Raw genomic sequence first — 27,889 nt, 5'->3', positions numbered from 1 at the left:
TTATATTTGTCTGTATAAAAATAATTAGTTAATGATGTGACATGAGTTGCTGGTGAGGTCAGACAAACCAATACGGCAAGCATTTCGATATTTTTAAAAATATGTTGTCAGAAATGTACAGCAGAATATTTTGCCATTCAACTCTGAGATAGTGACAGGTCACTGTGAGAGTTAAATTGTCATAGTATGATGTATGATGGTTTTCTCTCCAGGCCTCTCCTGAAGAACAGTCTTGGACCCATCTTGTCTCTCCTGGTAAACAAAATAAGTAACTAAAAATAATTGTGTGAATATTTGCTGTTTTCTGTTGAATGTTAAGGTTGTTTGTTGGACAAATAAAACTTGCATTATTTTAAAAAGTTAATTCCTGTAATACTGAGGATCTTAACTTGAATTGGCCAGGATAAAAAAAATGCCTGGGTAGAGTTATGGCACTAAATTTCAAGTGAATTATAGCTAAGCCCGTAAGACCAACTGTTTTAATGGAGACAAACCCTCTTCTGGATTCAGTTCTTACCTGCGTAATTACAGGTTGCATAAGAGATTAACTGACCATTGTCCTGCAACTACCAAGTGTCATTTAAGAAGACCAAGGTGTAGACAGTGTATTTTTGTTTGTAGAACAACTTTCCTGCTATGATGCAATGGTTGCCTTGAATACTTTCCATGTGGCATTTGATACAGTTAACAAATGTTCCCACCAAATGAAGATGTAAAGGGCGCATCTGATCCTGACCTCCATAATTAAAAGAAAGGGGTAGGCCATGAAAGGAGGTGAAGGAAACCCAAGATACTAGTGCAAGAGTGCTACTAATCTGGCCAAGATTAGGGTTCCAATTAGATGCTCGAAAGTCCTTTTATGCGATTACAAAAAGAGCGACACGTATTGCGTGAACCACGGAAACGCCAAATGTTCAAAGCCGCTCAATTCGACATGTCGAAGTGTCATGGTTGGCCCGTCTGCGGTATAGCTCCGTAAGGTAAGTGTGCGATAGTTACGGACCTTAGGGTTAGGGTGCAGGTTAAGGTAAGTGCATAGAAAGGTAATGTATGTAAGGTTTAGTGTAGGGTTAGAATTAAGGTTTTGTTAAATGTATGTGTGTGGATTATTTATTTTGTTTTGGTATATCTCTGTAGGGTAAGTGTGCGATAGTTACGGACCTTAGGGTTAGGGTGCAGGTTAAGGTAAGTGCATAGATAGTAATGTATGTAAGGTTTAGTGCAGGGTTAGAAGTAGGGTTTTGGTGCTTTACTTTAGAGTAGGAAGTAGGGTTTTGGTTAGTGTATGTATGTGGTTTATTTATTTTGTTTGGGTAGGCAGTATGCAGTGGGAGGTGGAGTTGGCCGACTATGGGGATTCGACTTTTTGAATTTCACGGTTTAGTGCGTTTGGCATATTCGCGGTTTGCGCAGTACATGTTGATGTTTTCGTATTCACTTAACAGGATTTTCGCTAATATAATATAGACCCCCAAGATTATTATTATTTTTTTTTTTTGAGAAAGCTTGTCTAATAAAAAAAACTGATAAACTGTATAGTAAATCAACAAATGGGGGTCAGATGGATTTAATGTGCTTGATTTGACTGGAAGCCCAGAAACTGGAGGATCTGATTTGATGGAGAAAAAGAGAGTAGTAGCAAAGCAGACCCTGTTTGTCTTTCATTGGGGAAGGGGTTAGAAACACATCCTCGGGGAGGTGCAGACTCCATTTTTGACCCCGCCACACAATGGAGACTCAACAGTGGCACTTTCATACAAGGGGTGCAGTGCTTTCTGAGAGGGTTACTTCACTTGGCAGAAGTGCTGACATGACTCACCCTTGTTAAGGCACATTGTGTCTGCGGGCATAAATAGGGGAGATATTAGTTTAAAAAAGAAAACTCATCATCTTCTGATTACCTGCAGAAGATGGCACCACTCCTGGCATTCGGGTCTTGTCCCAACAGGAACAAATGGGCTGATAGGGTGTCCAGAGCAGGAGTCAAAAAAAAAAAAAAAGAAGCTGTATTCCTAGACATAAGAGCCCGAGTCCATGAACTGTAGTGGTCTTGCATCTGAGTTAAAAAGATTAGCATTTGATTTCAATGCCTTTCCTTTGTCTATAGACTCGGTGATTTTTCAGTAAGTAGGGCAGGTGTTCCCCAGGGTTCTATCCTGGCCCATTATTATTTTCTGTCTTCATTAATAGTGATCTAGTGTTAGTCTTCCCTAAGCTTCACTTCACCTTTTATGAAGGTAGTTTAATCTTTTTGAAAGCTGATAGAAAACGTTCATATGTCCAGCAAGATCTCAGAAAGAGCTAAGACTGTGACCCTAGCTGCTTGTGAACATGCTTACTTTTAACACTGAAATTCATGTCAGTGTTTCAAAAGCTAGGAATTACATCTATCCAAATAAAGGTTCCACTACCCCCACCAATATTTAATTCCAACTTTGCAAATACCTGTGGTATTCTTTTGTTTTGTACTTTCATTTAAATACCTTGCAGAAACTTGTGCGGATCAAGTGTTAATCCAGTTTAAACTAAGTTATAAACTTTCAAATGTCCTCACCTGGGATGCTTGAAGAGCATTATGCATTAGTCTGTTAATACTCCAGATGGATTACACCCACCCTGTAGGGGTGCACTGGTCCTTAAACACAAGTGTTCTGTAATCAATTGATCTTTACTGCCTGTCCATAATTTTTAGGGGCAAAGGTACCACACGGATTACCCACCCTGCATTTAATTTATTGCATCTAGTTTGTTGTCTTCCACTGGTCCAAAAGACTAACCAAGGATTCATTAATGTGACTAGCATCAGCCTTATAGCTTTTGCTAGAAACACCCTTCTCCCATGACATGCCCACTTGTGATTCAGAGACAGGTTGTGCGATTTTGCTGGTCTCGGAAACACATTTACCAAATTGACATTGTGGGTAGTAATTTGCTGCTCTTGTAGGCAGTAGCATGCCCCCCCCCCCCCAGCCGTCACTTTCTCAGACACATGAGTACACAAACATGAAGACACACCAAAGTCCCTTTACCTGTCCATACCCAATCTGTCCACCTTGGCCCCCCCCCCCCGCAGTAGTTGGAGTGCTATTATGGTATGTATCCGTTAGGCCCCGGTGGTCTGGTTTATTCCCCACCCTCCAGTTATTGTACTGCTGTTGGTGCCAGCATGTTTTACTCCATGAGTCATCTCTGGTGCCCGATGGATCCCCCCCCCCCACCTCTGATCCGTATGAGGTTGGTGCCATTATGACACTTCACTTTTTATATTTGCCCTGATGTCCAGTGCTTCCCCCAATCCTCATACTACTTTTAGTACTGTTATGGCACTTTGAGTATTCCCAGGTGTCATGTGGTTCCCCCACCATGTTCATGTTAGGTGGTTAAACACTGCATTTTGACTGTGTTCAATACTGCGGTGTGGTGGTACAGGCCATGCTGATCTACACGGCCAAGTGATTTCTTGACTTGCTCAACTGTGTAGATGACTTCCTGGAGGCGGTTCTGGGGAGAGAGCACCTGGCTAAATAGCATATGCCTCTCCCCACTGGAAAGCATCTTTAACATTCAGCATGGCCACAGGGCCTGTCCTTCATGGTGCTGCACGTCTTTGTGATAGAGGACCATGCAGCACTCTTTTAGGGCAGTTGCTGAATCGAGGAAAGATACCGAGCTATGTAGATGGTATGGTACATTAATGAATTCCCCCTATTTGTTTCATCCTTTAACACTTCCCTTCTTAGGTCTTACAGTTAAGTGGCTTTAACATTATTGAGGCCTTCCTTTAATCCAGTTTAAGCAAAATTGCTTTAAATAGGATCGCTTTTGTAAAGTAGAATGTGCCCCCATTACTTTTAAGGAGTGAAGAAAATTACATTATGGACTATCTAATCTCAGTCTGTGTATGTCACTACTACATTTTTTTTTTAATTTTTCAAAGTGAATCAGTCCAACTCTGTTGTTCTTGTATATTGTGAAAATATTGCATCCTGATTTCATTCATCAGCACTCTGTTACTGATGTACATAGGTTCATAGGTTGGTACTAGGCTATCGGCCCTAGGGCCTATACAAGCCTAGCCATAACAATTCTTTGGATATTTATTCCCACAATATTTACTTCCCTGGACCCCTGTCTAGCAGGACGACTGACGTGATCCCTGGGGGGAATTTCCCATCTCCCATCCAATCATCAAGGTTCCTTTTGAAGAGGCCAAGGAGGTGTTCTGCTTGACATGTATGAGCAGTATATTCCAGAGTATGGGGAGTCTCTGGGTCAGGAACCTATCCCTCCAGCATGTTTTGTTCATTGTGATGACAAGGCTTAGATCCCTGGAGTGTGTGGCTGTGAGGGATTGGGATTTCTTTAAGTGGAGCATGTCCAACAGTTCATGGTTTGACATGGCCTTGTATGTTGAGCAGAGATCGCCTCTGAGTAGACGATATGCCACGGAGTATAGCTGGAGTTTTTTTAGATGGTCAGCATACGGCATCTGCTTTAGGCCTGTGATTCTTTTAGTGAGGCATTTCTGCGGCCTTTCCAGCTGTTGCAGATGTCTTGTGAGGTACATACCAAATGGGGCGTTGTACTCTATAATGGGTCTGAGGGATGAGTACAGTGGGACAATGACCTCATTTTTTTCTGGATGAAAAGCCCTTAGTGATGAGGTGTGCCACGTAGAAGGATTTCCTGACTGTTGTGGCGATGTGGTTATCGAAGGTGAGACCACTGTCTACCTGTGTCCCTAAGTCTGTCATCACACTTTCAGTGTTTAGTGTACTGTCAGCTATGTGGTAATTCATGAGTATATGTTTTTTGCCAAAGGGGATAACTATACATTTCTTGGCATTGAGCTTGAGTCCATGGCTCTGGCACCAAGCATCTGTTTCTGTAACGCCCTTTTGTAGAATATCCACATCATTTGGGGATTCAATAATGGCTCCCAGTTTGCAGTCATCTGCGAATTTGTTAGCCAGAGTCCCTTAGTGTTGGCCTGTACGTCAGAGAAGTAGATGCAAAACAAGAGCGGTCCCAGGACTGAACCCTGAGGTACTCCACTTGTCACTTGTCTGTAGCTGGATTTGGAGTCTGCTACTTTTACAGTCTGGGCTCTGTCAGTAAGCCAGTTGGCAACCCATCGAGTGATGTAGGGATTTATGCCCAGCTTAGTAATTTTATCTATGATTCCAGAGTGGGAGATGGTGTTGAAGGCCTTGGCAAGGTCCAGATAGGTTGTGTGGACTGCCTTACCCTCGTCCACAGCTCTGGAGACTGATTCGAAGAAGTCAGTCAGGTTCAGGAGACAAGATCGGCCCTTCACAAAATCCAAACTGGGTGGGGTCCAGTGTTTGAAGGTTGCCAATGTCTTTGTTTATAAGTTCCATGATAATGCGTTCCATGCCCTTGCAGATCAGGCTCATCAGACTGATGGGATGGTAGTTCCCGGGATCCAAGGTGGATACCCCCTTGTGGAGTGGGATAACTATAGCTGTGTGCCACTCCGTGGGCATGAAACCTGAGGTGAGGCTATGAACATGACACTTAGGTGAGGTGCCAGTTCATTTTGTTGCTCATGTAGTACACAGCCCGGGATGTCATCTGGTCCCATGGATGCTGTATTCTTAGCTTTGGAGAGTGCGGTTTCTACCTGTGTGGCCGTAATTACCGGAATTTGGCAATCTTTTGGTGTTGAGATGGGCCCTTTAGGGGGTGAGAGGGGGGTGAAGTTGGCACTAAATCAATCTGCCAGGATATTGGCAATATCCTTGGGATCAGTATATTTAATGCCATCCTGTTGTAGCTCAGAGCATATATTGAAAATGTAGCAATTTATTGTTTATCTGTTTTGAGGAATGTCTTAAGCAGTGTTCATGAATTTCTAGACAAATGTTGTTTGAGTAACTGAGTATTGTAAGTTATGACTGTGGCTCAGTTCATTGCTGAAAAAGGGTCTCTGCACCAGTCCACTTCACCTGGTTAATAAGTATGGGAATAAAAATAAAAGTGGGGAAGGGGTGTTAGGGTGTTAGAGGCCTTAATCATCTGTAGAAACACTGCTTCAGAAAGTAACATTCCTTATGTTGACAAACTACCAATTTGATGAGCTTGTTTTAATGGACTATGATTTCTCAACTAATTTTGTTTATTTATTTGCTTTACATTTGTTGATTGGGATACTGTGACTGAGCAAATCAAACTTGACAAATTTGTTTAACTGCGGGACTTAGAATCCTTGAGCACAGTGTGAATGGCAACATTGCTGACACAGGCTTTGAAAACCAGTCATTTTGCCAGTTCCTGAGCAGTTGTAATTGGTAGGAGTTTATAACTCCACCCCCTGCCCCTTACTGATTCTACTGTTGAAGTCTGGTACCTGGGACAACATAACCAATTTGTACCTGGCTATGTGACACAGAAGGGTAAAGCTCTGACTTTGAACCAGACAACCTGAGATTAATTAGCAGCCTGGGAAAGCTGTAAGGGGTGGGAGAGAGAGAGATGCAATTTACATAGCTGTGCTCACCTGAGAGAGGAGGGTTGTGGTGACTCCTCCTCTTGTGATGACATGGAGGTCCAAGGGAAATGACATTGGCCAGTAACTCTCAAGAACAGTCTGTAGTGGGGAGGGACATGTGTGGGATACCTCTCAACTTCTTAGAGCAAGAAATGTGGACAAAGTATAAAGTAGTGGGGGAACAAAGGCCCAAAATTCAGGACAGATTTTAAATATAGCTCTTATAAACATAGAAAGTTTCTAGAATAACAGGATTTGTGTTGGTATGCATTTTCTGAAGGATATGAAGTCTGAAACTCAAATGTATGTCATTATTTAGTGACTTCAGTCTTCAATGATTTGCCAGAGAAAACACAAATTTTATGGAGAAAATGTGAGGCAAAAATCTAGACAGTTGAGAGGTATAACGTGTGGCTCTACCCATACCAGTGTAGCAGACCTTATAGAGGCATAACAAGGAGTGGAGTGGATCTGTATTAAAGGTGTAAGTGATCTCTGCGCAAGCATGGAGCTTACGTCAGCACCAGGGGTGGGGGTTATGCCACAGCAATCCCTGTGCACTGACATGGAGCTGATAAGCACCAGGGGTAGGGGTTATGCCACAGTGATCCCTCTGCACTGACATGGATGGAGCCTACATCAGCACCAGGGGTGGGCGTCATGTACACCGATCCCTCTGCACTGACCTGAAGCCTACGTGAGCACCAGGGGTGGGGGTTATGCCACAGCGATCCCTCTGCACTGATTTGGAGCCTTCATTAGCATCAGGGGTGGGGTGGGGTTATGCAGTATATATTAAAAAATATTAAGTGCTTTTATTGCTACCAGGATGATAGCTCTATGATTGGCTCTTGTCTCATTGGGAATGAATGGGCTAATGCATCAAAGGTTGTTAATAATCAGCAGGTAGTGGGTAGAAAAAAAAGTATAACTAAATAAAAAAACACATTTTGTGCCCCATGCCTCCCTCAGCCAAAATGTAAGGTAAAAAATAAATAAATAAATAATATGATCACTTAAAAATACAGTCAAATAAAAATACATGTTTTGTCCCTCATCCCCAGCCCATGTGGAAGTGAAAAAAAATTTATCATGACTTGAAAGAAACCTGTTTTAGCACCTTGTGTATTTCAGGGTGGACTGTGCGTGCTTCTTCCAGAAACCACAGCACCTGCTTTGATGCCTCATGGTTTACTGTGCACATGCTTACTACCCGAAAAGCATGACCAGTATCTACTGCACATGTCTTTCTGTGAACTCCCCTTCTCTGGCATCCACAGTGTAGACAGGTCTCTGATGCTACTTAGCATGTGCAGGAGCCATGGTTTCCACCTGTAAGCTTGTCTTACTTCAGCAAAGGAACCACAACCAGTTTTCCCCATGCCGCCTACATGCCCAATGAACACGAGTACAAAATCTGTTTAAAGTTACAAGACAGGCACACAAAACAATCTAAGTAGCTTTTTTATTCCATTTCATTAGCTAACCTCACATCGTCATGGTCCACATGCAGGTTTAAGAGAAACACTTGTTAAAAGCCCAACCCTGGAAAAAAAGAGAAGAAATTTATACTAAATTTGCAGACAGTCTATCCCCCCCCTGACTTGGCACCCATGCCCCAAAGTAGAACTCAAGGACATTTTGTTTGGTACTTCCCTTGGGCCAGCAGAGGGAATAACTTATGCATTGTAGCCTTACTTTTTCAACTTTTCTGGAAGGATTTCAGCAGACTTGAGCAGATTTACCAAGTATAATTTATTATTTATTTATTTTACATTTGTTGACTGGGATAGTCCGACTTTATACATGTCCATTTTCAGCAGAGGCCCATGGAGAAAAGCTCCAAGTTACATGTATAAACAAAGCACTTATGAGACATGGATATATACAAAGTATGTACAATGTAGTACATAAATAAGTCAATAATTTAAAATATATGCGTACCACCATTCCCCCATTTGTCTTCCTGGAATCATAACTTTGCCATGCTGCTCACATAATTTGTCTACAGTTAGTTTAAAGTAATGTTCACATAAACTTTTGGCAACTAAATTATTGTACCGTTACAGGCTGTAAAGTACCTGAATCAATCAGCAGAAGCATCGGGTCTATATCATGAAATTGAGCTTCCAAAATGTCAAACATCATAAGCTCGAACTTGGAAGATCGAATTTGGATAACATCGAAACTTCAAAACAGCAAATTTTTTCCCAGGGAAAAAATTTGCTGTTCTGAAAAACACACACATAACACAGTCACACCAAACACCTTCAAAACCTACACTAAACCTAACATACACCACTATCTATGCACTATCCTTAACCCAGCCCTAAAGTCTGTCACTACCGCACACTTACCTGACCCGCGTCCTAACGTCTGTCACTATCACACACTTACCTGACCCGCACCCTAACCCTAAAGTCCGTCACTATTGCACACTCACCTGACCCACACCCTAACCCTAAAGTCTGTCACTATTGCACACTTACCTGACTCACACCGTAACCCTAAAGTCCGTCACTACCCGTTCATGCACTTACCTTGACCCAGTCTGAAAATGCCAAAGCCACAGTAGCGGCCAGCCAGATTCTTTCCATGGGAAAGAATTTGGGTTTCTGCAGCTTTGTCATTCTCACCTTTCGAACTACCAAGTTAGGCCTTCTGGTATTCGGCGTTCTTAACGTTTGATTTCACGATAGGAACTCGAACCATCTGGGTCAGTCTGGATGAGGTCTAAAAGGAAGAGATGTGACAGAATCAGGAAAAGAGGCTGCATAGCTGGAATTGCTGCCAGGCTGAAAACAAACCCTCACAGGCCTGCATTGCCTTCAATTTTGTTAGCCAATGTGTGCTCAATCAACAGCAAAATGGAGTTTCTTAGATGTGAGATCTCCACTGCAAACAAGGTGAGAAATGCCTGTCTACTAATATTTGCAGAAACTTGGCTGCATAAAAAAATCAATGGCAGTGCTGTGAACTTAGGAGGTTTTGCTTTGTTTAGAGCTGATAGAAACCAAGTTGTATGTGGAAAAGCTAAGGGAGGTGGGTTGCACATCTATATAAATGAAAATTGGTGTATGAACTCTGAAATTGTGCGAGTACAATGTTCTGAAAATGTAGAATTCTTGACAGTGAAATGCAGACTTTTCTATGTACCTGGAGAATTTAAAGGAGTCTGTGTTAACAGCTGTGTATATACCACCTAGTGCTCATACCTCCAAGGTACTTAGCATACTGCAGAATTACATTTGTGAGCTGCAAAGTAAAAATCCTGACTGTCCATATGTGATAGCTGGGGACTTCAATAAAGCGGATCTCAGAGATGCTACCCCACTACCATCAATTTGTGGATTTTCCCACAAGGGGAGCAAATACCCTTCACAAGGTGTACACCAATGTAAAGGGAGCTCTGATCATATTAAAATAAGATTAATACTTACTTACAGACCTGTGCTGATCACAGAAAAACCCACTGAGCAATGGATCAGGGTATAGAATGATGGGGCAATGCAAAGTCTCAGGGACTGTTTTGATAATACCTGCTGCAACGTCTTCAGAGAAGCAGCCACTTTCAATCAGCATGTGAACATAGACAAATACGCAGACACTGCAATGGCATATATTTCAAAATGCATGGAGGATGTATCTACAACCAAGAAGATTACAATCAGAGCCAATCAAAAGCATTGGCTAACCAGTAGGGTGTATGAGTTTCTGAGGGCAAGGAATGAGGCATTCAGGGCGAAGGACAAGGTGGGTCTTAGTGAAGCCAGGGCCAACCTAAAATGGGGCATTAATGAAGCCAAGAGGGAGCATTGGAGAAAGGTACAAAGTTGCTTCAAGGACATGAGAAATACCAGGAGCTTCTGCCAAGGCATTCAGCAGCTAACTGACTACAAGACCAAGTCAGTTCAATCTGATGGCAGCATGGAATTTCTGGACAGGATGAACTCATTGTGTGGCAGATTTGAGGATAAGAACAGCCTGGAGGTTACAAAGCTACCCATTGTTCAGAATGAGACAGTGCTCAAACTTAACCCTGGAGAAGTGAGAAGCCAACATAAGAAACTGATCCCCAGGAAGGCTGCAGGCCCTAATAACATTCTGGGCAAGGTATTAAGAGAATACGCAGCCCAACTGTACTTAGACTTTACAGATATTTTCAATACCTCCCTGTCTGTTGAAAGAGTGCCAGCATGCTTCAAGGTAACTAATATAATCCCACTGCCCAAAAAAGCCAATCCTACTTGCTTAAATGACTACAGACCGGTCGGTGGCACTAACCTCAAATGTCATGAAATGCTTCGAAAGGAATTTCTGCCACCGACATTTGACCCTCTAGAGTTTGCCTATCAGCCAAACAGATCCACTGCGGGTGCCATTTCGGTGGCCCTGCACCTCTCTCAGGAACATCTTGAAGACAGGAACAACTATGTCAGGCTGTTGTTCATTGACTTTAGCTCTGTATTCAACACAGTGGTTCCAATGCATCCCATAGGCAAATTAATTAACCTTGGCATCAACAAGAGCCTCTGCAACTGGATCCTGGACTTCTTCATTGGAAGACCACAGAAGACGTGCTGGTAATAACACTTCAGGTATCATTACACTCAACATTGGTGTGCCTCAAGGGTGTGTACTTAGTCCTCTGCTGTTCACCATCCTTACCCATGACTGCTCTGCAAAATTTCCCAATAACCATATCATCAAAGTTGCAGATTATACCATTGTAGTGGGTCTCTTAAGGGATGATGATGATGAGAGGGAATATGGGAACAAAGTCAGCTCTCTGACTCTCTGATCAAATGGTGCAAAAATAACAACTTTGATCTGAATATCAACAAAACTGAAGAAATTATCATTGACTTCAGAAAAAGGCTAGACATTCACTCGACACTTGAGATCAATGGTGAGATAGTAGACAGAGTACAATCTACAAAGTTCCTGGGGGTATACATCTCAGAAGACCTCTCTTGGTCCATGAACACAGGCCAGATAATTATTTATTTATTTAACATTTGTTAACTGGGAAAGTCAGACTTGCAACAAAGCCAATTTTCAGCGGAGGCCCAGGGAGAAATGCTCCAGAAGCATGTCTTTGTAATGTGGGAGGAAACTGGAGCACCTGGAGGAAACCCACATGAACACAGGGAGGACATGCAGACTCCGGACAGAAGGCACCCCAGCCGAGAATCAAACTGGAGAACCGTGAGGCAACAACACTACCGCTGCAGCACTGCACCGTCAATTAATAAAGCTCACCAGCGCCTGCATTTCCAGAGAAGGCTCAAAAGAGCAAAGCTTCCTCTGAATGCTGTATCCACTTTCTATAGAGGAGCTATTGAAAGTATTCTCACCTGCAACTTTACTGGGTGGTACGGAAACAGTACTACAGCAGAGCGGAAGTTTCAAAGAGGGGCAAAGATTGCAGAGAAGATAATAGGCACAAGGTTTCCAACCATACAAGAGCTTTTTACAACAAGAAGCATAACGAGGGACACAAAACACTTCAAGACACATCACTCCAGCTTTTGGCTGGTTTGCTTGACTTTCATCTGGCAAGAGGTACCACAGCATCTGCTGCAGGACCTCCAGGCTCTTGAACAGCTTTTATCCAGCAGTAATAAGGCTCATAAATTCTGACATCAACTTTCATGTCTCCTACCTCCAAACGTGATCTCACTAGTAATATTTCACTGAGTGATACATTATTTGATTCACTATAGTTAATGTATTCTTACAGAAGTGCAGTATCTTTCTGTTAAGTACAATTGCAATAACTCCTCATGTGCAATATTAACAAACTGCCTGTTCTTCTCTTTTTCTGTGTATAGTACTATTTGTTTATATGTTTAGGTTTACATATATGGATAGTTTTACCTAAGTAGAAATAGGTTATAAGGAGTATTTTTTTATGTATATTAGTCATTAGAATAATTGTGGGCGGCCACGGTGGTGCAGTGGTTAGCATTGCCGCCTCACAACAAGAGGTTCTCCGGTTCGATCCTCGGCTGGGGTGCCTTCTGTGCGGAGTCTGCATGTCCTCCCTGTGGTCGCGTGGGTTTCCTCCGGGTACTCCGGTTTCCTCCCACATCCCAAAGACATGCTGCAGGTGGATTGGACACTCTAAATTGGCCCTAGGTGTGCGTGTGAGTGTGCCTTCTGTGGAAGGTTGGGCGCCGGGCTGGCAACTCGACACTGTAAAACTCCACTGCCATTCAATGTGCGGACAGGTGATCCGCTGTGGCGACCCCTAACCGGGAAAAAGCCGAAAGAAGAAGAAGAAGAAGAAGTCATTAGAATAATTGTGGATATGTCATGCCTTATTCTTTTTATACTTAAATTGCCTCTGTACTCCGATGATGAGTTGATACCTGAAATTTCATTTAGGTTGCACTTGTGTTTTCTAAATGACAATAAAGTTTTCTTTGAATCTACTGGACCAACCTAAATCCAAGGAAAAAGTATAAGAATCAGCAAGAATATGTGCTTTACTTATTTATTAAAAGTCAGGAGTGACTTGCTCAGAGTCGCACAGTTTGCAAGCAGAAATTGAGGGAATCAAACTCTGGACTGTAGGATGAAGCAAGTTAACAGCTGGTAGCTGTTACTTTCTAAGATAAACTGCCAAGACAATCAAGAAAATACTTAATGTAAAAGTCAGCAAGTTGTGCCCTTTTTTACTGATTTACTTGTACAAAGCAGTCAACTTTCTCCGGAGTGGAAAACGGCTGTACTGCCTCATGTAAATGATTTTAAATTGTGAGGGTGGCACAGACCATGGGTCGCTCCCATTCCATAACGACTAGCTGTACTCAGACAAGCTGCTTATTCTGCCATCTGATCCCAAAGGAAGGACTGGGGAATAAAGAAATATTAATTTAGATTGTCAGCTCATCATAACTGGGGATTAAATTATTGATTTGTTGCACCATTCAATCCTAAAAGTACTGAGGAGTGAAAAAGTACTAACTTCCTTCAGTTTGTACATTAACTCTCCCAGCTACAAGCAAAATATGTTTTTTTAACCATTGGATTTTTTTTCTCCACAATCTAGCCCACTAATGGCCACAGCCTTTCTCCTATCTTCATCCACTACCCAAAAATTGCAGTCCGTACTGACAGTTTGGACACCTGCTGACACTGCAATGATAGGTTGAAGGCTGTGCCTTCTGATTATTGGTAGCTATTGGTAGCTGGGGGGAATGAACCTATCAGTCTTTGTCATTTCCTACCCCCACCAGTACAGTGTACCAAGGTAGCTGGCTTGCTGATGCTGTTGCTGCAATCACGTCCTTTTATATGGACACAAGTTAAGTGAAGTGACGGGGCCAGCATGACTACAGGACAGTATAGTTACAGCTTTTTTCTGCATTCTACCTCAAGATAAGAGCCGACAGAAGGTGACATCATCCCACCCTTCATGCCAGCCCCGTAACCTGTAAGTATGCTTCTGAAATCCTCCTGCAAAATCACTATGCCAGGTGGATTGCTTACCAAAGTATGATTTCTGGTATTCAAATCAGCTTGAAGTACTGTCCATGTGTAATGCTTCTTGATCCCTCTATTGGCCTGTAATCCAGTTTAAGCTAACGTTCATTCATGTTTCACCCAAATAAACCTACTAATCCCAGAGACACTGTCTGGTTAAGTAACTTTCTCAGAGACAAGAAGCTGCAGGTTAAAGTTAAGGGAATCAAGCACATTATTAAAAGGTGACATTCATAATCATAATCTTAAATAATAATAACATAATAAACCTAATAAAGGTCCGTGGACATCAGTGCTGTACCCCAGAAAACAAATAAAATAATTTTTTTTGTGTTAAACCGCTCTTTGAAGGAATAAATATATTTTTTTCAACACTTTTAACAATTGCATTAATTTGATTTGTATCATATTTTCCTGTTAGGAATCTTCCACTGCCCCTGGAAGCCTAACATTTGTAGATCTCCTTCATTTTTCTCAAACAGCTTTCCTTCATACATGACATAGTTACCAAGTGTAGATTAACATCCACTTGCACTGTTCACCAGATGTTTTTGTGTGTTGAATCTTAGACATTCATTGTGACCAGTGAAACACTGGAATTCTTTTCTGAGGGTAATTCTCTGGTGTTTCTTATTGCTCAATCCTTTTTTAAAACCATTTTACTGTGTACTATCCAAACACAGTAGTGCAACTTAAAGCCAACTGAATTAAAGCTGTTAAAAACAAAGTTTCAAATAGAGCTATGCCTAAACAGCAATGTGTCTAGACTGCCTTGTCTGTCTTTCGGTAATGACCTCTTGATAAAATTGTTTCTGAAGAGATGGAACATGCATTGTGATGTCTGATGACTACAATGAAGGGGTGCACTTTCCCCCTATCTTTCTTTACACTGTCGTTTAATAAAAAGGTTTGTATTGGTTTTATTAAAGACATATCCACAAAACAAACTGTGAGCCTCAGTGCTGTTACCAAAGGGATTGAGTGAGGATGTGTTTGTAGATTTTAATGCACACACTCTTGTGCATGTGGTTCCCTTTAAAACCTAGAGACATAACCACATGCTATCTCTGTGGTCACCAGGGGAATACAATGGGCAGAGGCTGATATAAATGAAATTATAAGTTTATAAGTGAATTATTTTTAATGTGGCAAAATTGAAAAAACAATAAGAGGGAAGATTAATTGTGGCATTTAGGCATCACATGCCACGGTGCACAAGGTAAATAACAAACTGTTCGGGGATACTTTAAATTGCATCGACAGCCCATTCCCCTACTACTGTTCTCATCCATATTGTTTTATTCCATTACTGCTGCCACTATTTTTTTTTAATTCTTTTGATGATTACCTTATATCAAATGTTGACAGTTAATGATGTTCTTCATCTCACATTGCTGCAGTCCTTACACTTGGGTAGTCCGCTGTCCTCGGTCGGCCCGAATATCAAAGTATTAGGCTGACGTCGGTCAAGGCGCTTAAGACTGACATCAGGACGTCAGGGTACAAATGCGCATGACCGACGTCATATCCTCAGTCTTTTTTGCCGCATGGTCCGATGCAGAAGCAGCGTTGCAAGTGCCGTCGCTCTGAAATTTTTCAATTCGGAGTTTCAGACCGAGTCAAAGTTGGCTAAGTACCCGTGGGGAATATTTTAGTTTTTCTTTCCTCAGTGGTTTACCGGATGTCAGAAAAAGTGAATAACTGTATTTCTTGTGGGAAGCAGATACCGCATAGGGATTATCATACTTTGTGTATTCCTTGTTTGGGGCCTGAGCACGACGTTGTTGGGTGTCGCTTTTGTGCTAGGTTCAATAAGCGCACTATTAAGCGAAGGTTAGATTGTGCCAGGTTGGTCTTCGGGAAGCGGTGCAATTATAATATGCCGTCGGATGCTCCGACGCCCGCTTCTTCGAAGAAGTGCAAAGACAAAGCAGCTAAACCCAGGCAAGAAGAGTCATCTGTACCGGACGCCGGTTCTTTAGAGGTGTCAGTGGAACCGGTGGTTCCGCCGGAGGCTTCTCTGGAGTCCCAGGGGGAGACTTTGATATTGCAGGATGTGGCCTCTCAGGAGGCAGGTCAGGCTCAAGGCGGTTCTCAGGTTACTGTACTCCCCTCCCTTCCTAGGGTGGTTAGGCCCTCTCCTTCTGTTTCCAAGGCTTCTCCCAGAGGCAGGCCAGGTTTAGCTTCTGTTGGTGTCACTCCTAGTTCATCAGGATCTGTGCCCAAGAAGCACATGCTTAAAATGGCAGAGGATTTAATTACTTTAATTAGAGGTTCTTTGCCCCCTCCTGATAAGAGGCCTAGGGTGGAACCGGAGTTGGGGAGTTTTGAGCAGGCTTCGGATGTTTCAGAGTCTTCGACTGAAGACTTGCAGGAGTACTCTCCTTATTCTGATTCTGATGCAGATGATTCGACTCCTTCTGCTTCTCCTCCAGAGGATTTTTCTTTTTCAGAGACTCTTCATTCCATGAGGGAACATTTTAAGTGGGAAGGTCAGGACTTCTCTGATTCCAGGAAAAGGCTTAGGGAATTTTTGATTTTACCCCAGCATAGGCCTTTGGCTATACCACCTGTTCTGGATGTTGTGGAAGATGTGTTTGCAGAGGCTTCACTTAATCCTGATTCTTTGCCTCCTGCTCCTGTTAAACCGGATAGGTATTACAGGGTGCCTGAGGCTCATAAATATCTTTATAAGAGTCCTAGGGCGGACCCAGAAACTGTTAGTCAGGGACCTAAGGGTGTCAAGGCCTCTGTTGTAAAAATCCGGTTCCTCCAGATAAAGAGGCCAGAGCTTTGGATAGATGGGGAAAGAAAGTCTATACTTCTTCCACCTTAGCTATGAGGGCTTTGAATTGCCAGTTTCACATGTTGAAATATCAAAACTATCTTCTTTCTCAATTGAAGTCTAAGGTAGATGCTCTGGCGGAAGGCATTGAGTGTAAAGAATTACAAGATTTGGTACATGTCTCTGAACAGGTGGGTAAGCATTCTTTACAATGTGGTTTTGATGCTGTACAGGCCTCGCCTAGGGTGGCTGCCACTGGGTCAGTTCTTCGCAGGCATGCCTGGCTGAGGGATCAGAATTTATCTGACCATGTTAAGACAAGGATTTTGGATGCTCCTTTACAGTCTGATGTGTTGTTTGGTTCACCTGTGGAGTCAGTCTTGAAGAAAATGGAAGACAAGGCTAAGTCTATGCAGGCTGTTAAAGATTTTTGCAAGTTCAGCCTCCAAGTTTAGTAGGAACTGGCCTGCTAAGGGGTGGACGCATTCTTCTTATGATTCACAGTCTAGGGGTAGATCTAGACGTGGTAGGGGCAGAGCTCAGAGCTCCTTCAGACCTAGAACAGGGAGTTCACCTGCACAATCTTCGGTGAGGGCAGGGGCCAGTCCTTTCGTAAACAGGCCCAATGACCTACCTTTTCAGCTGCCAGATCTTTCTTGCCTGGCAGCACCTTTGGGAGGAAGGTTGGCACTCTTCAAGGAAAATTGGAGTTTGATTACCCAAGACAGATGGGTATTGGATATCATACACCAAGGTTACAAGTTTTATTTCCATACCTTGCCTCCTTTCAAAGGCATGCCGGACGTTCCTCCTCAGCAAAGACTAGAGGCTCACAAACAAATTTCTCTGTTGCTTCAAATAGGGGCCATACATCCGGTCCCTCTGCCAGAAGTGGGCCTAGGATTTTATTCTCGCCTGTTCCTAGTACCAAAGAAGGGGAACACGTGGAGACCAATTTTGGATTTATCTATCCTCAACACTTATCTGGACATTCTCAAGTTCAAAATGTTGACGTTACAACAGCTTTTACCTCTGCTGGGCAAAGATCACTGGATGGTGACTCTGGATCTCAAGGAGGCTTACCTTCATGTTCCTATCAGGCTAAGTTGCAGGAAGTATCTGCGTTTGGCTGGGACTTCTCATTATCAGTTCTCTGCATTGCCCTTTGGCTTATCTACTGCGCCCAGAGTGTTTACGAAGGTTCTGGCTCCAGTGATAGCTTTCTTCAGGCTAAGAGGAATACAGATCTATCCTTATTTGGACGATTGCCTGATTCTGGCCCAAGGAAAGGACGAACTTCTTCATCATTTACAATATGTGATAGCAGTGCTAAGATGCCTGGGGTATTCTGTGAACGAAATAAAGTCCAGTCTAGTACCCTCTCAGGACATGTGCTTTCTGGGTGTGAGACTGAATACAGCATCCCAGATGGCCTTTTGACCCCGGACAAACAAAAGAATCTTTCTCTTTACTTCCATCAATTGTCTCATCAGTCCAGGCTGACTGCAAGGACAGTCCTTCAAGCCTTGGGGTTCATGGCATCTTGTATTCTGGTGCTTCCCAATGCCAAACTGCATATGAGGAAGCTACAATGGTATCTCAAAATGTATGGACACAGCACTGCCAAGATATGGACACTGTCATTCAGATAATACCTTGCATTCAAAAGGAATTTTGTGGTGGGCTCAGGAATGTCACCTAAACAAGGGACTCTCTGTGACCCGCCAGAGGCGAGTCAGATTCTAACGACAGATGCCTCAGACAAAGCTTGGGGAGCTCATCTAAATGGAAAGTGGGTACAAGACACGTGGCCTGCCAGACTTCAACATCTACATATCAACTTGAAGGAGATGTTAGCAGTCCAATTTGCATTAATAGCTTTCAAGGATTTACTTCTTCCAGGGCAGGTGTTGGTTCTAACAGACAACACAACTGTCATGTGGTACATCAACAAGCAAGGGGGAACACATTCTTATCCTCTATGCAGACAAGCAATGATTTTGTGGGAGACTGCTCTCAGTTTACAGCTAAATCTTCAGGCAAGGTTTCTGCCGGGAGCACAGAACTCCTTAGCAGATGTGTTGAGCAGACAAATTATGGATCCCCACGAGTGGAAATTGGATCCTCATGTATTTCAGAAATTGACAGTGTTATGGGGAACTCCAGACATAGATCTGTTCGCTTCTCCACTAAACTACCAGCTGCCAAAGTTTTGCACAAAAGGTTTCATCCCACAGCTTGGAAAGTGGATGCTCTTTCATTCAATTGGAGCAATCTTCATGTGTATGCCTTTCCACCTCTGCCTCTCCTCCCAAAGGTACTCCTGAAGGTCAGACAGGACAAGCCAAAGATGATTTTAATAGCTCCAGATTGGCCTCGACAGCACTGGTACCCATTACTGAGAAGTCTGTTACGGAGCCTCCATGGCATTTACCTTCGATTCCACACCTGCTGTCTCAGGAGAACAGTCATTTACTCAATGTCAAACTTCACTCTCTTCACCTAACAGCCTGGCATATTCTGTTTTGAACCCTGGAGGGTCTCAGCTTCCACAGCAAGTTTTGAATGTTATTTTGGAGGCCAGAAGGCCTAGTACAAGGAAAGTGTACGCAGATAAATGGAAGAGATTTTTATTTTGGAGTACAGCAAAGGAATTTGATGTTTCTAAGCCTAATTTAAGTGTGGCTCTTCAATATCTTACTGAGTTACTGGACAAAGGTTTGTCCTTCTCTTCTATTAAGGTTCATGCTGCAGCAGTTTCTGCTCACTATGACTGTGACCCACCATTGTTTTCTCATCCTTTGTTTAAGCAATTCCTTAGAGGGGCAAAGAATATAAGACCCCCACGTAGAGCTCCTACTCCTGCTTGGGATCTAAATTTTGTGTTGGAGAAACTCACTCTGCAACCTTTTGAGCCTGCAGCTACTGCCGAGTTGAAATATTTATCATGGAAGACTGCTTTTTTGTTGGCCATTACCTCTGCAAGAAGGGTTTCTGAATTACAGGCCCTTATGGCGGTTGAGCCTTTCTTAATTTTCCATAAGGATAGGGTATCTTTGCGTACTAATCCTTCCTTTATGCCTAAAGTGGTTTCTAGTGTGGCTTTAAACCAAACTATTAATTTGCCTACTTTTTATGCAAACCCCCAAAATAAAGGGGAAAAGATTTTGCACACTTTGGATATACACAGGCAGTTGCGATATTATTTGAGCAGAACTAAAGGGTTCAGGCAGTCTCAGCAGTTATTTGTTTCATTTGCTTTGGGTTCTCAGGGCAAGCCTGTGTCAAAACAAACTATTTCTAAGTGGATTGGGTTTTGTATTGCTTTCTGTTATTCCCATCATGGTAAGGAGATTCCAGCTGGGATTAGGCCTCATTCCACTAGGGCTACTGCCACTTCTACAGCTTTTTAAGGGGTGGCAACTAAAGATATTTTGGAGGCAGCTACTTGGAGTTCAGTGCATACTTTCTCTAAGCATTACCACCTTCCACTTTACTCTAAATCTAGGGCTGGTTTTGCCACTGCAATTTTACAGGGCATTTTGGCAGCTCCTACTGCTTTATAGTTTTGCCATCCTCCCTTTCCTCTGCTTTGGGATTCTACCCAAGTGTAAGGACTGCAGCAATGTGAGATGAAGAACATAGTACAGTTTTGTACCTACCATAAATGTAGATGTTCGAAGATCCACATTGCTGCAGTCCAATTTACTCCCTCCTTCCCCTCTGTATTTAGAGGCGGTTGTGTGGTTTGGGTTGTGAATATTGTGGATATTGTATATATTGTACATATGATTAGTGCAAGGGTGGTTGGTTGTTTTTTGCTGTCTTTTGGTTTTGACCTTTCTTTTTAGGGTCTTCTGACATCTGGGGCAAGAAAAGACTGAGGATATGACGTCGGTCATGCGCATTTGTACCCTGACGTCCTGATGTCAGTCTTAAGCGCCTTGACCGACGTCAGCCTAATACTTTGATATTCGGGCCGACCGAGGACAGCAGACTACCCAAGTGTAAGGACTGCAGCAATGTGGATCTTCGAACATCTACATTTATGGTAGGTACAAAACTGTACTTTTTTTTCCAACTAGACAGAGCCTGTTTTCACTGGAGGGCTGGGCACAGTGTTCTAGTGATTGTAATAAAATGCAGTTACGTATAGTGTTATGATACCGTTTCTATGAAGGACTGTTCACAGCTGTACTATGAAACATACAAGTGAGAGTCTTTACAGCAGTATAAGATACCAAGATACATTTAAGTACAATCCTTGTTTTATTAAAATAAGTCTTATAAAGCAAAATAAGTGCAGTCTTATGAAACAGATGATTAACATGAAGTCCTCTGTTTGGATGTACTGTCATCTTATAGACAGGTAAAAGATAGTTACAAAGTGTACATCTCAAGTAATTACAGCTGCAGTTAACACATTATCACAGTGGTACAAGATAGCAAATGCAGTGTTTGTATAAGGTCACACCCGTGTTGTGGGGTCAAGGCAATCACATACCCGACCTCTGATCTAGGTTCAAATAATAACTGTAGTGATGAGTCATGTAAAGTTTTTGTTTACTCACATTTTCCTGGGTGGTAGAAAAGGGGTTTGAGTGTGGGTGTAGATGCGTATTTCAGATGCATGTCTCACCAAAGAATCTCCAGTGGAGACAGTACCTGACTTGAGATGCCCACCTACAAAGGGAACAGGGGTAGGGCTTACCTGAGGGCTGTGTCACCTGCATGCCTAAGTAACATCCTCACTCTAAACCATTTGTATGCCTCCCTCTTTGGAGGTTATTGTGAAAAGGGGGGGGGGGGCAAGGGTGCATGGTCCTGACATTCTAATATTGATTAAAGGTATAGTTTATATCTTGTAGATCCCGAGTGGTAGGATGCAGACAGAGGGTTAGGGCAAAAAGAAGAAATAAACAGTAAAGACATTTATGAAAAAAGTTGGGTAAAGACTAGCTGCAGGCCATTGTTTCTACACATATGCTTCAGAAGAGAGACTGTAGATACAAATATTTGTAACATGCTATTTGTGATTGCAAGTTAACTAAAAGGGTATGGAGCGCGTTCCCTTTTCATGAGTGTAGGTACAGTCACATATGAATTGAGTCAGTCAGCAGAATGGTGAGCATATTTATATGCACGTTACTGGTTAATCTTAATTACTATAATGCATTTTTATATGCTAAGAAAACTTCATTATTTATGATGTAATCATTTATGCTGCACAGTAGTAAGAGTCAAATCTGTGACGTAGTGTGTGACAGTGTTGTCAGTGGCAAGTGTCTACTGTCAGTTGAGTTATTTATTGTACCATTTACTTTTCTACACACATCCAGTGCAACTTAGGTTTGTTCTCATTATTGTCTGTTTTGTGGGATGTTTGCTTTGATGTTAATCATATTTAGTGTTGGCAGTCCTGATTCTTGAAACTTCCTGCTGTGCAGAATCCCATGGATGGCCCGAATACCAGTGCCATTTCTCATCCACCAAGCAGTCAATGTTCCTGGCCATAGGAAATCAGGACATCTGAGGTGTAACGTGCATTGACTGGCACCATCTTCAGTTCTTTTTTGCCATGTATTCCAGTGCAGGACTTTGTTACTCATTGTCATCAGTGCATTCATCGACCTGTTCTACCAGAGTGTGCTCAGATAATTACCCCATTGGGGGAGTCTTCCATATTTTCCTTTAGTGTTGTATGTTTTTTTTTTTTTGTTAATGTTTAAAAAAGTTAACAGTTTTATTTCTTGTTGGAAACAAATAGCCCACAACAATTTCTAGTCATATTGTATCTTGCCTTGGGCTTCAGTAGGTGTGCCTAACTGCACTTTGTCAAGGTTTAGTAATAAAATTATTAAACACAGGGCTGAATCCCTCTAGCAGCAGTTAGAGTAAGGTAGGGCTGGGCCTTTGCATTTGATGTTCATTAGATCCCAGGTCATCATTTTAAAAAAGCACAAAGAAATGCTCCAAAGGAGAAGGATGTGAGGGAAATCGACCTCTCTGTGTCTGATTCACCACCAAAACTCATCATTGCTAACTGCCAAAGAAATGGGGAAACATGCAGCTGACAAGTTTTGCTCTTTGCTTTCAAAATTTTCCTCCCTTCACTATGAGACGGTGCTTTTCACCCTAAGAGACCATGACTAACTTTGTAGATAGTTAAATTTTCTGCACACCTGCAGCAAACCTTACATGTGAGTAGGTGGGCCTAGTTTCCCAGCTGATGTATGATGCACAATGCTTATCTGTTGTAAAGTGCTGTGCTGCTGAACAGTTGGGTAGCTGCCTCATGTTTTGGGGATTCTCCTGCTTACAGAGTTGGAGTTTGCGTCTGTTCATTGGGTGGGGAGGTCATTCTTTCTGACACCTCATTTAACATATCAAGCACTTCCTTATACTGCTTTCTGGGACCCCTTGTTTCAAGCCATCACTAGTGTAATGAATGTAAGTCCCCACTTTTTCTGTGGATGAAGACCACATGGTTCAACTTATCAGCCTGATGTTTGTTGGCTAAACTGCAGCGGCTACTTAGCTAGCAATTTAACCACCCTTTCTGTGACATACAATGTTAAATCTGCTGTGAGCTCATCCAGTTTTATATCCTAAAGAGTGCCAAGTTTCACCCCAGACTCACTTCTAGAATCTAGTACCTTAATGTAATCCAGAGTTTCTTTTGCCACGTGGATGCTTTTCCTAAAACTGTATATTATTTAGTCTCTTTTTATATGGTTTGTGATTGAAGACCATGTACCAGTTTTGTTGCCATTTCTAGAACTGCGTCTAAATTGTCTTTTATGGGGGTCAGTCTGGCACAACAGGTAGCACATTTGCCTTTGGTGCAGAAGGCTGTAGGTCTGTTCTACAGAATGAATCAAATTCTGACATTGCAGTACAGAATGAGGAGGATGCTGCACTCCTGAGTCTTTTGCCCTTCAGATGAGACATTAAATCGAGGTCCCATCTGTTTAAGTTGGTAGTAGCTCAAGTGGATGTATAAGAGCCCACGGCACCTATCAGAAAGAAGAGGGGAAGTTCCCTAATGGCCTTGCCAAATTTCCCCTAGTAGTATAAATACCACCTCAGGTCTCCATAGAAAAGAGGCTACTAGCCTAGTGGGACTAACCTGTTCAACAAAAGATAAAGTAAAAATAAAAAAAAAAAAAAGCCAAGTTCTCCAGAACAGCATACAGTATACCATGTAAGATAATTTTGTAAAGAGGCTGACCACAGGCTCTTCAATGGAAGAAGAATATGGCTAGCTCATCTGTTTAGTATATCAACATCAGTAAACATACTGTTACTTGCTTGTTCTGGATGTTAATTTCCATAGCAGTTTATAATTGCTGGGTCAGGATTTCAGGTGAAAGCATCCCTCCTCAGTGTAACTGATATAAGGATATTTCTACATTCTATTTTAACCCTAGCTTGGATTGTGATTCCCATATGTCCATATGTAATCTGCTGGAGAGGGTCCTAGTTGTTTGTTAGCTCCAGATCACTATCCCCTTACCACTATAACATTTGATGATTTTTTTTTTTGGCCCTGTATCCTTTCTGACCATCAGGTCTCTCTTCTGGCCTTCTCTGTTAATCAATTCATTACCACATGGCAAAGGCACAGCTTCACTCTTTATTACTTCTGTCATCTTTGGGGACAAAGTTTGAGCTGCCAGGAGTGTCACTATTGTACTGAAGGGGGCCAAGATTTTTCTTCTCCCCAATGATGTCCACCTATATGTTGAAGACAACTCAGTGAGGCTAGGCAGGCAATCAGGAGAAGTAGTAGCTAGAGCTTGTGCCCTGTCCCAGACCCATGGGGAGGCCACAATTGCTCTGTCCTCATGTCCAAAAAGACTAGCAGCATCTCTGAGTTCTGGACTCTGCCAGAACTCTAGAGAAAAGAAGTCCAGCACGGTCCCCCCAAGATAGGTACATTCATCATCCCTGCCAGCATTGTCAAACACCTGAGCTGCTAACTGAACTCTGGTCACTTAAAGTCTTGACTAGAGCCTGGCTGCCACTGGGCTGGCTAACTAACATTTGATGATGTGTTGGAAAATTGAATTAGCTGCTGATCTCCGTTTGTCAGCCTGGAAATAATTAGTTGCAAAGTCAGGGCAGGCAGTACAGGTGTTCACTCATTCAGGTACTAGCAAGGAATCCTCTCTGGTACACTATTCATCTTTGCAGCAAGTCCTAGATATACAGACATGATTACCCAGTAGGTTTCCTCCTTATATTTGTAGGTGAATACTAGGCTAATTGTCCTGAAGGCCATTATAAGCCTAGGCAATGATCTGAGGTCAGAATCAAACCTTGTACTATGTGTCTTTGAGGTGAAGATCTTAACCATTATGCCAAACCCACCCAACACTAATCACGAGACACATAAATCTCCTAAACAGTGTGCCACGCAACCAAAGCCCCTAAGGCAAAACAGTATGCCCAACACACTAGTCATAGATGACTCGATAGTGAGGCACACTGATGTCCCACTCAGTAGGTTGAATAAGGAGAAAGTAACAGCTGCCTGTCAGGTGCCGGGATCTGACACATGACGTATGCACTGAGGTCATCCAGGAAGAAGGAGGTCATTGTCTCCCGCTACTCTTCCCTCATTAGGCCAATCATAGAGTCCAATGCCCTGTTTGGCATGTACCTCACTAGACACCTGCAACAACTGGAGAGGCAGCAAAAGTACCTCACAAAGAGGATCCTAGGCCTTAAACACTTGCCCTATATGGACAGACTCAAAAAACACCAACTACTGTCTCATATCGTCTACTTAGAGGCGATCTCTGCTTGACTTACAAAGCCATGTCTGACCCGGCTCTGTTAGAAATGTTACATCTAAAGAAATCCCAATCCCTCCACACCACACGCTCCTGAGACCTCAAACCCTTTACAACAGTTAACAGAACATGCTGGAGGGACAGGTTCATAACCCAGAGACTGCACATGCTATGTAACAGACTTCTGATGCATGTCAAGCAGAGCACCTCGCTGACCCTCTTCAAGAAAAATCTTGATGAGTGGATGGGAAACAGAAAATTCACCCAGGGGAATAACACCAGTGGCTCTACCCGACAGAGGCACTGGGAACTAAGGTCGGGAGGCACTATGTCAGGGTAATCCTATGGTTAGGCTTGTAAAGGCCCCAGGGCTATTGGCCTAGTATACACCTCTCAACCTATGAACAAAATATTGTTACAGGAATCACTGCTTCCATTAAGCCATATTGCTATTTTTGTGAGTGGAGGATGATTCCTTACCCTAAGATGTACACCATATTGCTGTAGCCTTTAGTGCAGTTGATTGTTCTATATGATATTATGCAGGGATGTGTTTCCTGGACATTCTTAAGTTATGGCATATAGCAGTGCATTTCTGAATAGTTGGCCTAAGCATCTGTTTTGAAATTTTCCAGGATTCCACCAAACCACATTTATACTTGTATGGATCGTGGATTGTGCCCTTGGCCTCGTCTGCATGTTATTATAGGCAATGTATATTTTTTGCTGCAGGCTCATAATGCACGGCTATGTTCAGACCATCCCATAATACTTTTCTAGAAGCTCACTGAAAAGTGAACATTTCCTGTTATGTGATGAGAAGATGGAAAAAAAACCCTCCTTATCATGTTATCAGATCTATATGTCTACTTTTAAGAGGTATGTAGTTCCTCCTGATGAAGCAGATACCACAGTTAGTAGCATACTTAATGGGAACAGGCTGTTGAATTTATTACCAAGATTTAGTGTTTACCTTTTGCCCTGTATTGTGTCTATATATGTATTTCTCCTGCAGAAAAAAGCTCTAGGGACTAGTATGTGTGTCTGAATCCTCACAGGTCCTGCAGAAACTAGTTCAGTGAAAACAGAGCGTGATTAAATATGTAGTTGGTTCAAAGCATAACAAGATTACTTTCTTCCAGAAGATGTCATGAAAGCCAGTTCAGACAAATAGAGGGTAATGTACAACAACAATATAGGGATACCGTTATAAGGAAACAGTGCCATGCTACCAAGAGAGGAATGTTTTCTGTTTTCTCACTGCTAAGCATATTTTCGCATAGATGGGCTTTCTAGTAACACCTTGATCAAAGGAAAATAAAAGGTCAGAAAAGTGTATTAAAAAAGGACACACATACATGAAAATCCTTCTAAAATATCTTGGCTTTGTAAGGAAGGAATAAAACTCGGAAGGTAATGCATGGTGCTTCTTTTAATGGAAATGAGTGGATCTAATTTAGAAGCGTCATGGAATTTATCACGTTCTTCTTTGTAAACTGCTTGCTTCTGGCTAACTGCCAGTAGAACACAAGCTGGTCTGCTGTGTGTGTGTGTGTGTGTGTGTGTGTGTGTGTGTGTGTGTGTGTGTGTGTGTGTGTGTGTGTGTGTGTGTGTGTGTGTGTGTGTGTGTGTGTGTGTGTGTGTGTGTGTGTGTGTGTGTGTGTGTGTGTGTGTGTGTGTGTGTGTGTGTTTATTTTTTAAATAGGGTGAGGTGGGGGGCAGTACTTTTTTCCGTAGCCTGTCAATGCCAGTGGGAAGGTGTGGCTACATTCCTCAGTGGCTTGGCTTAGCCAAATAGCTAATCAGGTCACAGCGGAGAAATGACACATCCCTCAACTTAAGCCTCCCTTATTTTGCTCCGCCCAAACAAGTGATGAAGTTAGGGAAAAAAATGCAGAAAGAAGAAAAGTTTGAGGAAAAAGAAGCTGAGATTGCTCGAGTCTCTGACGCCTGAACTTGGTTTTGTACATGGAGTGAAGGAGCTGGAACCATATTGTCACACTGTGGGATAACAGTGTCTGCCTTCTTCCTTGTAGTTGTTTTAGATGACAGAAAAGCTGCAGCCCCAAGGTAAAATGAGTAAATTCATTAAACTGAAATGCTTAACTTGCCTGTAGTCTGGGACTAGTGTTGTTTTACAGTATCATTTTGCACTTTATTAAAAGAATATTAACAATCTTTTCCTTTCTTTGTAACTGCCGTTTTACATATTTTTATAAAACCTGGGTAACTTGCATAGCGGTTGCCTCAATTTTATTGTATAGGATATGCATGCATATCTCAAGGGATCCCTGATTTGGCAGT

At 42.4% G+C, this 27,889-nt stretch overlaps 1 protein-coding gene across 2 annotated transcripts in view; it reads left to right on the top strand.

Moving 5' to 3' along the window:
- ARHGAP23 (Rho GTPase activating protein 23) overlaps nt 1-27,889 on the top strand; it is a 1,842,805-nt gene that overhangs the window by 1,463,085 nt on the left and 351,831 nt on the right. The window contains exon 1 of one of the 2 annotated variants that reach the window (XM_044055363.1): nt 27,508-27,655. The exons of the other annotated variant lie outside the window; for it this stretch is intronic. The gene's annotated coding sequence lies outside the window, so the exon portion shown is untranslated. Of the gene's footprint in view, nt 1-27,507; nt 27,656-27,889 lie in introns of those variants that run through there. 2 annotated transcript variants of the gene reach the window in all.

The sequence above is a fragment of the Protopterus annectens genome, chromosome 13.part0 (assembly GCF_019279795.1).
Source record: "Protopterus annectens isolate FY-2018-M chromosome 13.part0, PAN1.0, whole genome shotgun sequence".
Lineage (NCBI taxonomy): Eukaryota > Metazoa > Chordata > Ceratodontiformes > Protopteridae > Protopterus > Protopterus annectens.
Note: the sequence above shows the minus strand (reverse complement) of the source record. Positions and strands in the feature narration are given on the sequence as shown.